Source organism: Pygoscelis adeliae, unplaced genomic scaffold, assembly GCF_000699105.1.
Source record: "Pygoscelis adeliae isolate BGI_AS28 unplaced genomic scaffold, ASM69910v1 Scaffold4, whole genome shotgun sequence".
NCBI classification, from domain to species: Eukaryota; Metazoa; Chordata; class Aves; order Sphenisciformes; family Spheniscidae; genus Pygoscelis; species Pygoscelis adeliae.
The window spans coordinates 12,879,220-12,892,444 of NW_008824986.1; the positions used below are offsets into that span (position 1 = coordinate 12,879,220).

Genomic DNA, 13,225 nt, shown 5'->3' on the forward strand with positions numbered 1-13,225 from the left:
AGGGGGGGGGGGAGAAAAAATTCCATTAAGTGATTGTTCCAAGAGCCCGCTTAAAATATTTAACGCTGATCCCTTTGCCTTCTAGCTCCTTAAAAGAAATCACCTCTTACATCATGCCATTCAAAATGAATTATGCTTTCAATTTTCCTTGTTTCCTGCTATATTCATACTAAACTATTACACTGCACGCAGGAAAGAATCCAGCAAAAGCAACTCATCTTGCTGTATGCTAGAAATGGTTTTCTTCAGATGACTTTAATGCTGAAGACAAAGGTCAGCAATTTACCCCAAACAAAGCACTGGAATTTAATCTTTCCTCTGCTTGTGAGCAGCATGCTTCCATGGCCTTCACAGCGTTCTTCAATTACATTCCTACTGGAAAGTAGGGCTTTAAAAAACCCTCTATAAAGGCTGTTCAGTTTTTTTCCTGAGAGACTTGAAGCTGTGAATACTGTATTAGGGAGCTGCCAAGTTATCCGCAGAGGTCCTCCACCATTTTACTTCTTCCAGGGACGCTTGTTTAATTAACGCATTCCACAAGCTGTAGGACTCCTCACAGCTGAGGATTTCTTCTGCTTTGACACGTGACCATGCTGGACGATGAGGGCATGGACAGTTCGTGTCAAATCTTGCAGCCCCCTGACCAGCTTTGCCTTGCACATGGACTGTGCAGCCTGGAAACGCATCTCAGAGCAATACATGAAACCAACAAACTGCGCTTTGAAATTGGGAAGGAAGGGGAAGACAGCTGGAAATGTGCATTATTTAAAATGCTGCAGGATGAGAAACAGATGCTGGCATGGCATCTGTGGAGTTGCAAGTTACACAGCTTTTGCTGGCAGTTGGCAAGCTAAACTGGTATCAAACCCACAGCTATGCAAAACCCACCACGACAACTGGCATCCAGGCTGGCAGAGCCAGCCAAGAGCGAGCTATCATGCGCACTGAAATATTCTCTCTCTTGCTGTTGTACCTCTACCCCAGAAGGGACCAGAGCATAGCAAGGGAAATCAGACTGCACCTGCCTGGGAGATAAACACAACATTTCCCTTTCAAGGGCTATCTGTGCATTACCTGTCACCAGGGCTTACATTCACTTAAATGAAGGGAAAAAAGGAAGGAAGAAAAGCAAAGGGGCGTATTTGCTCTCTAATTCAAGTCTTGATGATCCATATCTCACAGGCAGAGCCCCCAGCTGAACTCCCAGTGCTGAACTCCCAGTGCCTTCTCTGCTCTGAGGCAGTCAAAGGAAAGGGTTTCTGATCCCTCCCCAATGCATGTTGTAAGTGGGTTGAGTTGGCAGCAAGATGAGATTCCCTTCCTTATTGCTGCCTACCAAAAAGGGAAACCCTGGAAAACTGCCAGATCTGGGGACTTGTTAGGGAAATACTAGTTTGCTGATGGGAGGAAAAAAAACAGATGAGGCAGAATTCCACATAATTCTGCCAGCTAAAACATTGTTTTGACTTGCATCAGTAGAAGAAAGCTATCAGCTAATTTACACAAAGGATAAAGGCTTTTTGGGAGACATGATTTAGCATCATGGCTCCCCAGCACCTAGTGAGACAGAAGGCCAGTATCACTAGGGTTTAGGAAAAAAACTATATTCTCTCCTTGGGGATGGAGAAGGACAAGTTTTCAACTGGTCTCGTATCATATGAGAAAAGAGAAAATAAAAGAATATGTGACCTACGCTAGGAGTTACAGTGAGCATTTATGGTGCTCTTTATAGATTTCAAGCAGTCTATAGGTGCGTACTAGTAATTGATTGCAGGTGATGGTTACTTTCCATGTAGTTCAACGGTGCTATTGAGAATAAAATCCCTTCCTTTTTTTTGAACCAGGATGGCAGGTCTCCATCAGAGCTCCTTTAGGATTTGGAACAGAGGCCAGTGCCAGAAAACTTGTGAAAACCACAGGGCTACAGGGTGGATCCATGTCTTCCCTCTCTCTGTGCTGGCCCTGTTGTAATCCCAGTCTGTACTAATGCATGAAGCCCATTGCAGCATGCAGTGGGAGTAACCACAACCTTGTGTGACCTTTGCATTGGCAGCTCCTCTGCAGAGTTTGAAACTTTGCATTGTCGCCTTCCACTCCTTACGATCTTACCTAAACAAGTTGATTTTTAACTCATAAGAAAGGCTCTGGCCCCCAAGGAGACTTTGAAGTAAATTCTAAAAAAGACATTAGCCCTAGTCATAGGACTAGGGGTTGTGCATGGCAAAGAACAGGGAGAAAAGGCTGTAATTCTCCCTCCCAGCTCTGACCACTGATTCATAGTCACACTGGCATAGACAATACTGGCATAGACAATATTTTTAGAAGGTTTGGGGTTTTTTCTCCATAGAAGATAATGAGGTTATGGCGGCCCATGGACACCCACAGTCTCCTGGGCAGGGATGAAAGCAGTCTCAGAAGGAAAGAGTCTCTACCTTGGAGGAAGAAAGCCTCAGTGGAGTTAAGGACAGTCATGAAGTCCACTCCCAACACAAGGGCTGCTTAATAGCTGCTCTTTTCACTCTGGCTTTTTTCTCCTCTCCCAAGCAGTACAAGCCTCAGGAATACTCCCACTGACTATGCAAAGGGGATGTACCTTATTCACCTACAGAGTCATCGTCCCCAGCCCACCTGCTCTTCTGTCTTCCATTCTCCATCCTCCTTGGGCACAGACCTGGGCACGCAGAGGCCTTCAGGCGCCAACAGTGCTGGCCCGTTCCCACCCCAGGGACAGGTTAGCTCCCTCCCACGTGGGGCCCAACCTGTCACCAGCACGGAGGTCTTTCCCAAAGATATCCCACCAAGTTACTCATGCTCAGGCTTAGCAGGTTCAGCCAAAGAGATCTGAAAAGGATCTTGCTTGAAGTGGCATGGCTGCTGGTTGGCTTTGGCTGTTGGAGAGCTGATCAGCATGAATATGTCATACTCTGCTACATTAAATCAAATATTCCATGCTATTCAGTAAGTTCCCCACCAGATGTTTCTCTCTTTTGTGTTTTAGAGTCAATGTTGTACCTTTGCAAGGTGTCCTTACTTACTTTTTAAACCTCACTTGAGGCTCAGTATGTTGAAGTCACTGCTCATGAGACAAACTATACCTATGCTGAAAGGTCAAATGCCATGAACGTGATACTCAGGTGCTAAATATTGTTTGTTTGGACTGATCAGAATATTTCTGAAGTGACTTACACCAAATTCTTCCTGTGCTCAAAACCATTTTTCCCAATAAGCCATGTTTACAAATGCCAAAAATATTTTGAACCAGGAGTTACGAAAGCCTGAAAGCACTTACTTATAGAGGGCTGTTTCAACATTGCAAATACTTATATGTAGTTGAGCCAGGTCCTGTTGCTCATGAGAACGGCCTTCACCAATCTGTCAACACTGCTTTGTCCTAACTTGTCCAAGCGAGAGCTCAGAAAACCAATGTGACGTGAAGAGACCCTCAAGGTGCCACTGTGCAAATATAATGCTGGTGCAGGGCAGGAGGATGGTGAATCTGGCAAGTACAAAGAAGTTTGTAACTTTGCACAGATTATATTTTTATAGGTCATTTAATACCATAGAGACTTCCCATCTTTTGGAACTAACCAATTATTCTTCTGGAAAGGTAGAAACCTTCACATTTTTCTTAATATACTAAATTTAATTGTGACTTAAATGTCTTGGTCTATAGCGTTTTTTAAGGATTAAAAGAGTTCAGACTTTTTGTTGAGCCATTTCTACACTGAACTTTACCAACTCCAAGACAACAGGGAGGTCTTCAACAAAATCAAATACCAATCTACCTTCCTCCCAAAACTCGGGAGATTTTCCACAGTTTGCATTACACCATCTTGCTCTATAATTTTGTTTCCCTTCCCTACATGCGACTTTGACTCATCCTTTCCATTACTTCAGCTAAGAGACAACAGTTCAGGGTAGAGAATATTTTTATTTTACTTGTCTTAGAATTCCCTGGCATTGGTTTAGCATGGCAAAAATGCAATTAAGAAGTAAATAGAAGTACTGCCATAACCAGGAACTCTATTCAGAAATGGTCTCATAACTACTGCTTCAACCCTGCCAAGTGGGGGTTCTATTTTAATATCAATATTTAGCAGAATTCATGGCCGTGTCCCAATTTCTTATCTACAGAGCACAAAGGAATATTTCCAACTATCACCTCCAAAGTGTTTTCAAAGCAGCATATAGTGATGATCTGAAAAATAAATGGAATCTCTCAATGACTTCAGGGATTCAGCCAAACCACCAAAAATCAGGCTTTTAACATTCCCCACGTGAATTCCCCCACACTATGTCTCAAAACCAGAATTAAAAGTTATGTGTGGGATTACCCTAAAAGCTCTCAACCTCTCCTTTCCTCAAAAGCCAGAAATCAAGGGCACTAGGATAATCATGGGCCAGATTTGCACTAAGGCACTTTAGTTGCGGTCTCGCCTCAGACATGGATTTACAAGGAGTATGAATACCAACCTGTTAACCCATAAAATAATTTGCAGTGCCTTATATTATATTTAAAACTGAAATATTGTGTTTACACTCATTTTATTGTCCATTTGCACTGTCAGGAAAAAATAACTAAACCAGTGGAACTGAAGTGCACAGATCAAGGACCTTCACAACGAAGGAAAAAGTACACCTCGTGCCGAAGAAGTACACTTTGTGGCAAAGAGTGCTTCAGTAAAAGAAGTGCTACAAAGATAGAAATAAAATTGAAAAAAGAAGTACAGGATTGCTTTTATATTTTGCAGATATTAAAAATTGCATATATATATATATTTAAAAAATGTGAATTTTGCTTCACTCAAAATATTTTATGGACTTTGGGGGACTTTCATATAAATAAAGACTAACACTTATTTTCTGGTTTTAAGTAAAGAATCCTTTTCACCAAAGAAGGGCATGGAAGGAAGAAGTAAAAGACAAAAATGTGGGGTTTCAGGTTTTAACCAGAATAATAACTCCACTTTTCTACTGCACACATTTCATTCAAAAAGCCATTTTTTTGTTACAAAATGTTTCAACCAGGGGCTCAGTCTCTTATGTTCACCTGCACTGACCTGCAGTATTTCAGCGTGCCATACTTCTAGCATGACCGTTTCTAGCAAAGCCTAAAACAAAGCCCAGCCACAACCCTAGACACCTCTATAACAACGAGCAGAAGCCAAGTCAAAATAATGCTTCCTCTACCAACTACTCCAAATGAGTTATTTTCCTCGACAAGCATTAACTTAGGTTAACCCCATCCCTCCCTAAAAGCCTGAATGCATCCCCAAACACAAGGATTTCAGGCTGCTCATCCCATAAGTGCACTTCACAGCATCCCTGTGTAGGTCTGGTAGATCTTTTCTCTCTCTTTTCCCTCCCCACAGTTCCCTCCTTACATTATATATATATATATAATGTATAATAATACATTATTATACATTTAATTATGTATAAATTAAATACAATTTAATTTAAGGGAAAGTTTCTCGCTGACTCCAGCAGAGCTGAACAGTCAGCCAAACCAGGGGCTTGCTTTGCCCTGCCACCTTCTTCTCATCCCTACCAGCAGCAAAGTTACAAGTGAGTTCAGCGGGGAGAAGAGTAAGGTTTTATCATAAATGTAGCCCTACCTCTCATTCCCCCTATCCAGCAAATGCTAAATTGGCTTTCAAATAAATTTCCTTAACAACCAAGTACTACTATTTAACAGGACCCGTGAGCACTTCTATAGCATTTTACAATTCCAAATCACTGCGTAAGTATTAATTAGCCTTAATGACTCATATTACCTAATAAGATAATGAAAAACCCTGCAGCTCACAATATCTAGTTCTATTTTCAGTGAGACATGAAATGGATCTTTTAAAAGGATATATTTTCTTCCAATTCCTTTTCTGCACATCCCTGTAATAACTTCTGGAAATAATTCAAAGTGTGTCGTGGCATTTTTTTTTTCTTCTTAATTTGCAAAGACTAATTTATTGCACCAAATACAGTCTTTTGCCACAAAATAAAAATACACAGGTTTAGTGATAATATTTCTTCCTTAGGAGGCTTTCTATTGAATGACAACTGGTGTGGACTCACTGTTTGCTAAGGAGATGTGGATTTGCTGCCTGTTCTTTATGGAGAATAGCAACGTCTTTCTTGGTTTCTTTCTGGGTTGCCACTGCCAAGGTAATACTTAATGGATTAAGTCTTGTGAAATAAATTCTGTAAATAGAATGTGGGCTGAGATCATTTCAACTCATTTCCCCTGCGTCCCCTTCCCGTCCTGGAAGCTGTCAAGTACAAGCAGCCTGCAAGCAGCCTGTTCTCCCAGTGTTAGTCTTGAGTCTCACTAGATGCATAAAACAGCTTGTTTTTCACATACTTTCTGTGATGGCATTAAAAAAAAATTGCAAGAAAAAAAAACAACCCTTCTCAATTCCACCCATCACTATAAACTGGATACAGCTAATCTTGCAAGGGCACCAAACATTGCTCTGTTTGTCCATCATTAGAGCACTAGAAACCTATGTTTATGATAGAATTATAGTTGAATCTGAAGGATTTTAAAGAAAGGAACTGAACCAACTGTGGGTTTGTAAACAAACAATATGGTTTTGACATCAGCTGTATCATTTCATGTGCTGGAACAGTTTCTATCATGCAGCCAGTTCCTGCCCCTGCAGAGTATCTAATTTAATTTAGATGTATTCATGATATGGGACAGCATGTCAAATCCAAGAAACTACAGGGTACTGCTGAAGGCAAGGTCTATGCTGGAAAGATTGCATAAGCTGTACTTCGAAGGAGCAACAGGCTCAAGGAAGGGAGGGGAAAGTTGTGTCTACTGTAGAAGAAAGAAAAAAAAGAAAGCGAGGGGGAAGGGAAGTGTACAGAGTGGGGACTGTCAAGGGGAAGGACTTTGTTTCCTCTCTAGAAAGAAATCAGTTTGAGGGTTTTTTCTGCATTAATGTTACCCAAAAAAATCTGCATAACTTTTTCCAGAGCAATAAATCCTATCTGCAGCTTTTGGCAGTTCTTCCAATTTTGCTTTCAGTCCTTCTTGGGCTCCTCTCTCTCTGTGCTCTTTCTGTACTTGCCGCGCAGACAACCGCCACGGAGGACAACTCGTCTGGGGAGATTTTCTGTTAGGTACCGCTCCAGCATCAAAGGGACTACGCACACCACAGCACCACGACCAGCCCTTGAGTCCTGGCGCAATAAGTGTGACCCCAAGGGGCAATGCAGAGCCCATGCAGTAGGAGACCCACTCCATCCCCTAAGCACAGGCAGCCTGGGCTGCTAACAAACACCTAGGTTAGGACCTGACACTTGGGTGATGCAAGAACAACAGCAAGGTATCACTTTGCTGTTGCTGATAGTGACTGAAATATATCTTGTGCTGCAGTCATCTAAGCGCACCGATGTGGGAAAATTTATTTTCATACAGAGCACAATTCTGATTGCTGAAAAAAACCCCATCTGTTGTCAACTGAATTTAAAGGGACTCCCTGTGTGGATAAAATGAGCCTATGTGTTTATCAGCTTGGGCCTTAAATGATATGAATTTCTCTGGAAACATATTTCAATGAGCAGTATAACAATGATACAGTATGTTGTCTTTTTTATTTTTTTAACTAGATAGTATTTTCTACTCCGCTGATTCCAGTTCCCCAGGTTTGCAGAAAACCTAGTGCCTCCCAGAGGTGTTGCAGAGCTCCATGCTGGGTACTCAGCTCTGGCTGTATGCACACACACACCACCAGCACCTTCCCGACACAGCTACCCGTATGCCTACACATTTGGAAAGAAAATAGGAGACAATTCCCCTTGCTGTTATTTCATGCCACGGAATCCTGACTACTTGTTGAAAAGCTATTGTCAATAAAAATGTAAGTTTTTTTCCAAGGAAAGCTGATGCTTTCTACGAAAAAAATACTTCTCAAAAACTCTGGTTTTAGCCAAAAACATGAGACCAGCCTTAGGTGTAGTATTCAGACCGATACTATAAGACAATCACAGAAGTTATAACCAGTTGTGCTCAGTTATTTACAGTGGAAGGCAAGCTGCAGTTCTTTCCTTTGATCTGTTTGTTGGCTTCAGGGTTACATTTCTAAACCTTGCTTTTTAATCACTGTAAACATCAGAGCTGAAGAATTTGGTGGAGAGAAAGTTGGCTACTTCTTTGTGTTTTTGATCAACCGGGCTTTTGATGCCTTCTCTTTCCCAGTTTCTGAGCTTTACGAGCGACACCATCACATAGTCTCAGATTCTGGGATCTGCACATGCACTGTATTTCTTTGCCTACATCTCCATTCCCTGAGCAGACACAGCCCCTGGGTCTGATGTCGTCCTCAGCTGAAGCGGGGTGGGGTGCCACACAGACACATTATCCCGCGAAGAACATCAATATGCCATGTCGTCACTTGATCTCTCAGAGGCAGCTTCCCTCATGAGTAAGCCTGGAAACTCACACTCTTCTTTTCCAAGACCCCTCACCCAAGCGTTTACCTCTGCAGCGCTGGCAAACCTCTGAAGCCAAGGAACCCAAGAACTGCTGTTGGGAATTCATGAAAGATGTCCCAGCACCGTGGAGCGGAGCAGAGGTGCCCAAGCTACCTTTAGATGAGATAACTGGGGTATAGTAGCAGTCTTTCTGCCGCTATGGAGCTCAGTGCAGGCTGCAAAGCATTTCTAGGAAGCTGGATAAATACTCAAGCATCTCTCTGTCACTGATGTCCATACTGCTGTTTTTTGATTGCTATCAGCACCCATGTTGGCGGCTCAAAAAGAACCTCGTTTAGGTAGGTCTGAATCCCATTGCAGAGCCTGCACCATCAATATGCCTCCAGGTACACAAATTCCAAAGTGACTGAAAAAAATCATGTAGGTGAAGGTCTTGATCATGTCTGAAAAAGTACAATACAAAAAAAGTGGGGGGGGGGAAGAGCCAGCTTTTGTAAAAAGTGAGCATGTGAACTCTGTGGCTTCGATTTTGTCCCACTTACTCGGTTCACCATCTCTACAAAGCATTTCTCACACAGAAGTGTATTTTTAACAACGCTGAAAAGAACCTGCCAGAATTGGAAGCTCAAGCTACTTTTACCCTGGATAAATGGGACACATTTGTCACATAAGAGGTTAAATGGCACAGGGAGGATTTTTTTTCTCTTGTTAAACCAAGGATGGCAAAATTAGTATTTATGGGGCTGATCTTTCTGACTGTGAAATCTCACTGAATATAAATATTTAACATGAGAAATCAGCAGAGTTCTCCTTCTACCTGAGTACAATGCACAACCAGCAACTGCTTTACTGAAGGAGTTAAAGTTTTCTGCAATAATGCAACAAATCGCTCTATGCAACAAACAGCAGACACATTCTGTGGCAGTTTCCCCACAAACTTCAATCTATGGGGAAAAAAAATCTTGATTTATTATATAGCATTTGGACAGTTGCGAAAGAAAATTTGCCAAAGATCAGAATAATCAACTCTTTCACCCAAGCAGTTTTTTTATGGAAGAAAAAAGCACAGAATGGGTCTGAGCAAAATAAATAAAAATTCCACACTTTTAACCAACAGAACCTTTTGCGTCATTCAGAAATATTTACAGACATCCAGAATCTTTTATCATCAAAAAGACACTCTGGCCTTTAAAATTACAACTTTTTCTTACATTTTTGTTTACTGATGGCCTTTAAACTAGTGGGTATCCCTAACTTGTGGCATCTCTTCATGCCGTGTTTGTCAAATGTAGGGATTTTTAAAGCTACGCCTTGCTATTTTTTCCCTTCCCTTGAAACATCTCTCTTTGGCTAAGCTATCATCTGTGAATTTTAAAGATAGCAGAACACCATCTACTAGCGGCATCCATCACATGAGTTATTGGCACTAGTGTATCAAACACCAGTTTCCATCGATTGAAAGGGCCGCTAATGCCAATATTAACCTGGAAAGGGCTAGCTGTTTTAATACAATTAAATACAGCCAGGAAGGGGGCTGCAAATAGAAACATACATTAGCCATTCATAGTATACAAGTGTACATATACAAGCCCCCCTCAGAGCCCAGTAAAGGTATGAGCACAGCATCCCTGTTCCACTTGCCTATTTAATTAGCACACAATGAAGGCCACTGAATTTCCCTGCAAAAGGTGTTGCGTACTTTGGACAAAAAAGAAAGGGAAAAAGAAGTTGCTTTTAAGTGCAATCCAAAAAAATAGCTCCTTGGCTAAATGGCACTTTTAATAAAGATGTTTCCAGTGTTTGTTTATTTATCAAAAAAAAGTGTTTCTCTCGGGTGTTTTGATTTTTGTTTCTGTGCACAAGAAGGAGGGGAAAAAAGGGCTTTACTAAGCAAGTCTTTCAGTAAGACACCAGATGATGGATAGTCAAACACAGAGTCTCCTGTAAACATAGAGGGAACCAAAAGGTATGAACTGACTCATAATTGTGTCAACACAGGTCGCAGACCCTTGGTTTATTTCAGCCTTCCTGTTTTTCACAGATTTCTTTTCACACTACACTATTTTTTTTAAGACACAGACTCTTTTCAGTACACCTTAGTGGGGTGCAAAAGCACACACGTTTTTACACCAAAATGTGGGCATCTACACGCATATGTAGGCTGTATTGCCACAATTACAACAGCAGCATTTTCCACCCATGGCTTAACGGCTGCATTAAGCTAAGCCATGCCTTTCTTCACAGCAGTCCATGCCTGCTCTAAATCAAAAGGTCCATCCCATCCCTGCCTCCAGCTTTTCCATGGAGGCTCTTGGGAAGCATCCAGAAAAGAGGAGTACAACAAAACCTCAACAGCCTAGTCCTCCAGTTCATGCAACCCTCTAAGACTTGGTGCGATTTTTTTTAACATGTGCCAAAGTGGCAAGGCTGTGCCTGACCAAAAGTGCTGGGAGGCTGACACACAGCAAAGAGGTCTGTGATGAGCAGAACTTACTCATATTTGTCTTGATCTCTAAACACATTGAATTGAGGCTGTAGCCTTTTCCTTGTATAAAGTTGTTCTTCTCTGCTGGTTGCCTATTTCCATAGAGATCGGAGGAAAAAGCCTCTCTGGGGTCTCTATTTCATTATCAAATTTGATTGGCACTGACCAGTGGGCTAAGAAGTTGTTAGAGGAGGGACTGATGGGCAGACACACTGAGCAGTTGGATCCCCTGCAAATCATAGTACATTCCCTCACAAAATCATTTGCGGAGACACCTTGTCGTCTGTAATCTTGAGGTCCTTTTAGAGGACTTGCAGAAAATAACAAATGAAGATGGGTTAAAGTCAAGGGAGTTGCTCTTTCTCAGCAGAGACAATAAAAGAAGCAGTTTAAGCCCAGACTGCAATGACCCGTACTTGTCCCTGGATGTCCACGACCACACAGAGCCCAGTGCATTGGATCTGCACATGTAAGGATCCATCCTGAGCACCTCAGATCAACCACACACGTGCAAACAACTTAATGCTATAGACCCATAGAGTCTGGCTCATCCAAGATGTGTCGGATCCCCTGTATGAGCAAGGAGAAGTTTATAAACAGTGACTGTTTGTCTGGGATGTTTCAACCTCAGCTAGATTAACTGAAAAATGGTAGAGCCAGCAAGGACAGATGACCTTACTCAGGCTGAGCAGTGCCTCATTCCTGGTGTAATCCCATCCAGCTAAGCGGGAAGGCTACTCAATAAAAATCAGTCACAGAACAAGGATTTGGACCTTATTTCCCATTGTGTAAAAGTCAGTTGCTAAAATTCCCAGTCAACTGGTAATCTTTGCACTGAAGCCAAATCCACCAAGAGCACAAGGGCTCTTGCCCTGTTACTTCACCAATTCATTCACAAAAAAAATGCAAAACTATCACATTTAGGACAAAGTTGACACCAAAAAAATGCCAGAAACAGCATTTCATAAACAGTAATCACTGCAGACTTAATTTTTTTAAAGACTACTCATTTTAGGATATTACACCTTTGTAAAGAGCAAGCATTTTATCTGGTGCCATTTTCTCCTGTAGGAACTAAGGTTGATGGAACAACAGAGAGAATTCCCTATGCAAATTACAATATATTAAGTTGGATTTGCTTCCAGCAGGTTCTGTACCTTCAGAAATTGTTCCAGGGTTTGTGTGTCTGTCGAGTGGCCATAAACTGGGAAAACCTACGCTCTACTCTCCTGCCTCCCCCTCCTTTCTTTACCTCCTTTTAGCTCTACAGCAGTAGATGAGGGAAGCAAAGTTTACTGGAGACCATGAAAAGAGTTTCAAAACATTCCACATATTTTCTCTGCAAAAACACACTGTGAATTTCGAATGTATATAGTGCCAGGGCACTGTCACTCAGACCCCAGGAGTTCACCCAAGTTAGACAAATTATGCTGCCCATTATCTCAGTTGTTACAGTTTCTTGCCTTTCATTCATTCGCTGCCAGTGGCTGGATTTTATGTCAGTATAGGGGAGAAAAGGAGCCTCAGTTGCTGACGTTAACCTCTTGTGGTGAGATCAGTAATACTGGGCTTTCCAGTGGAGAATTCACAAGGAGATAGCTGCTAGCCTTGTTTGCCAAGGCAGCAGTCAAAAGAATGCTGAGTTTTGGCAGGTATGAGCAGGAGAAATGCTGTGTTATGAAAATGGCCACTGCAGGCTCCCTTCCAAATCTGCAGTGTTTGACCCACATCAATAAAACAAAGTAAAAATTAAAAAAAAAAAATTTACATGTCCTATAAAAAACTACATAAAGTAGTGTTGTGGTTTGAATAGAGGATAGTACTGCTGAGCAAACTTGCCTGGCAGAGGGCAGTGGCTGCCGCTTCAAACATCGTATCCAGAGTATAATTAATATTAACCTTCAATTACATCAGCAATCTCTCTGCTTTCATCAAGTCTCATTTACCCCCTGATAAAGAACTAGTTATTACAAAGGAATGCAGGACATGATGAGGGGATTCATTTCTGAATGTCCTTTTACAGCCACGTTGGCTCTGGTAAGTACCAAGTCAAAGCATCTGTTCCATATGCCAGGTATTGTCCAACTGTAAAGTCCCTTTGGCTCCTAGAGCCTGTGTACGTGAAGGAAAGGGCCTGGCCACAGCTAGCCCCAAGCCCTGCCTTGCAAGTGCATTAGGCCAGTCCCTCCTGCCTGATGCACAGTGCCTTGTTAGGAACCAGAAAATGTTGAGTTTGCATGGCAGCATCATGGGAGGTATATGCATTGTATGCCCATCTCTAAACTGATTCCATTTAAA

General features: G+C 41.9%; 1 protein-coding gene across 1 annotated transcript in view; it reads right to left on the reverse strand.

Moving 5' to 3' along the window:
- Window positions 1-13,225, reverse strand: part of GRK5 (G protein-coupled receptor kinase 5) — a gene marked incomplete at its 5' end in the record, with an annotated part of 95,214 nt that overhangs the window by 81,814 nt on the left and 175 nt on the right. The gene's annotated exons all lie outside the window — the stretch shown is intronic.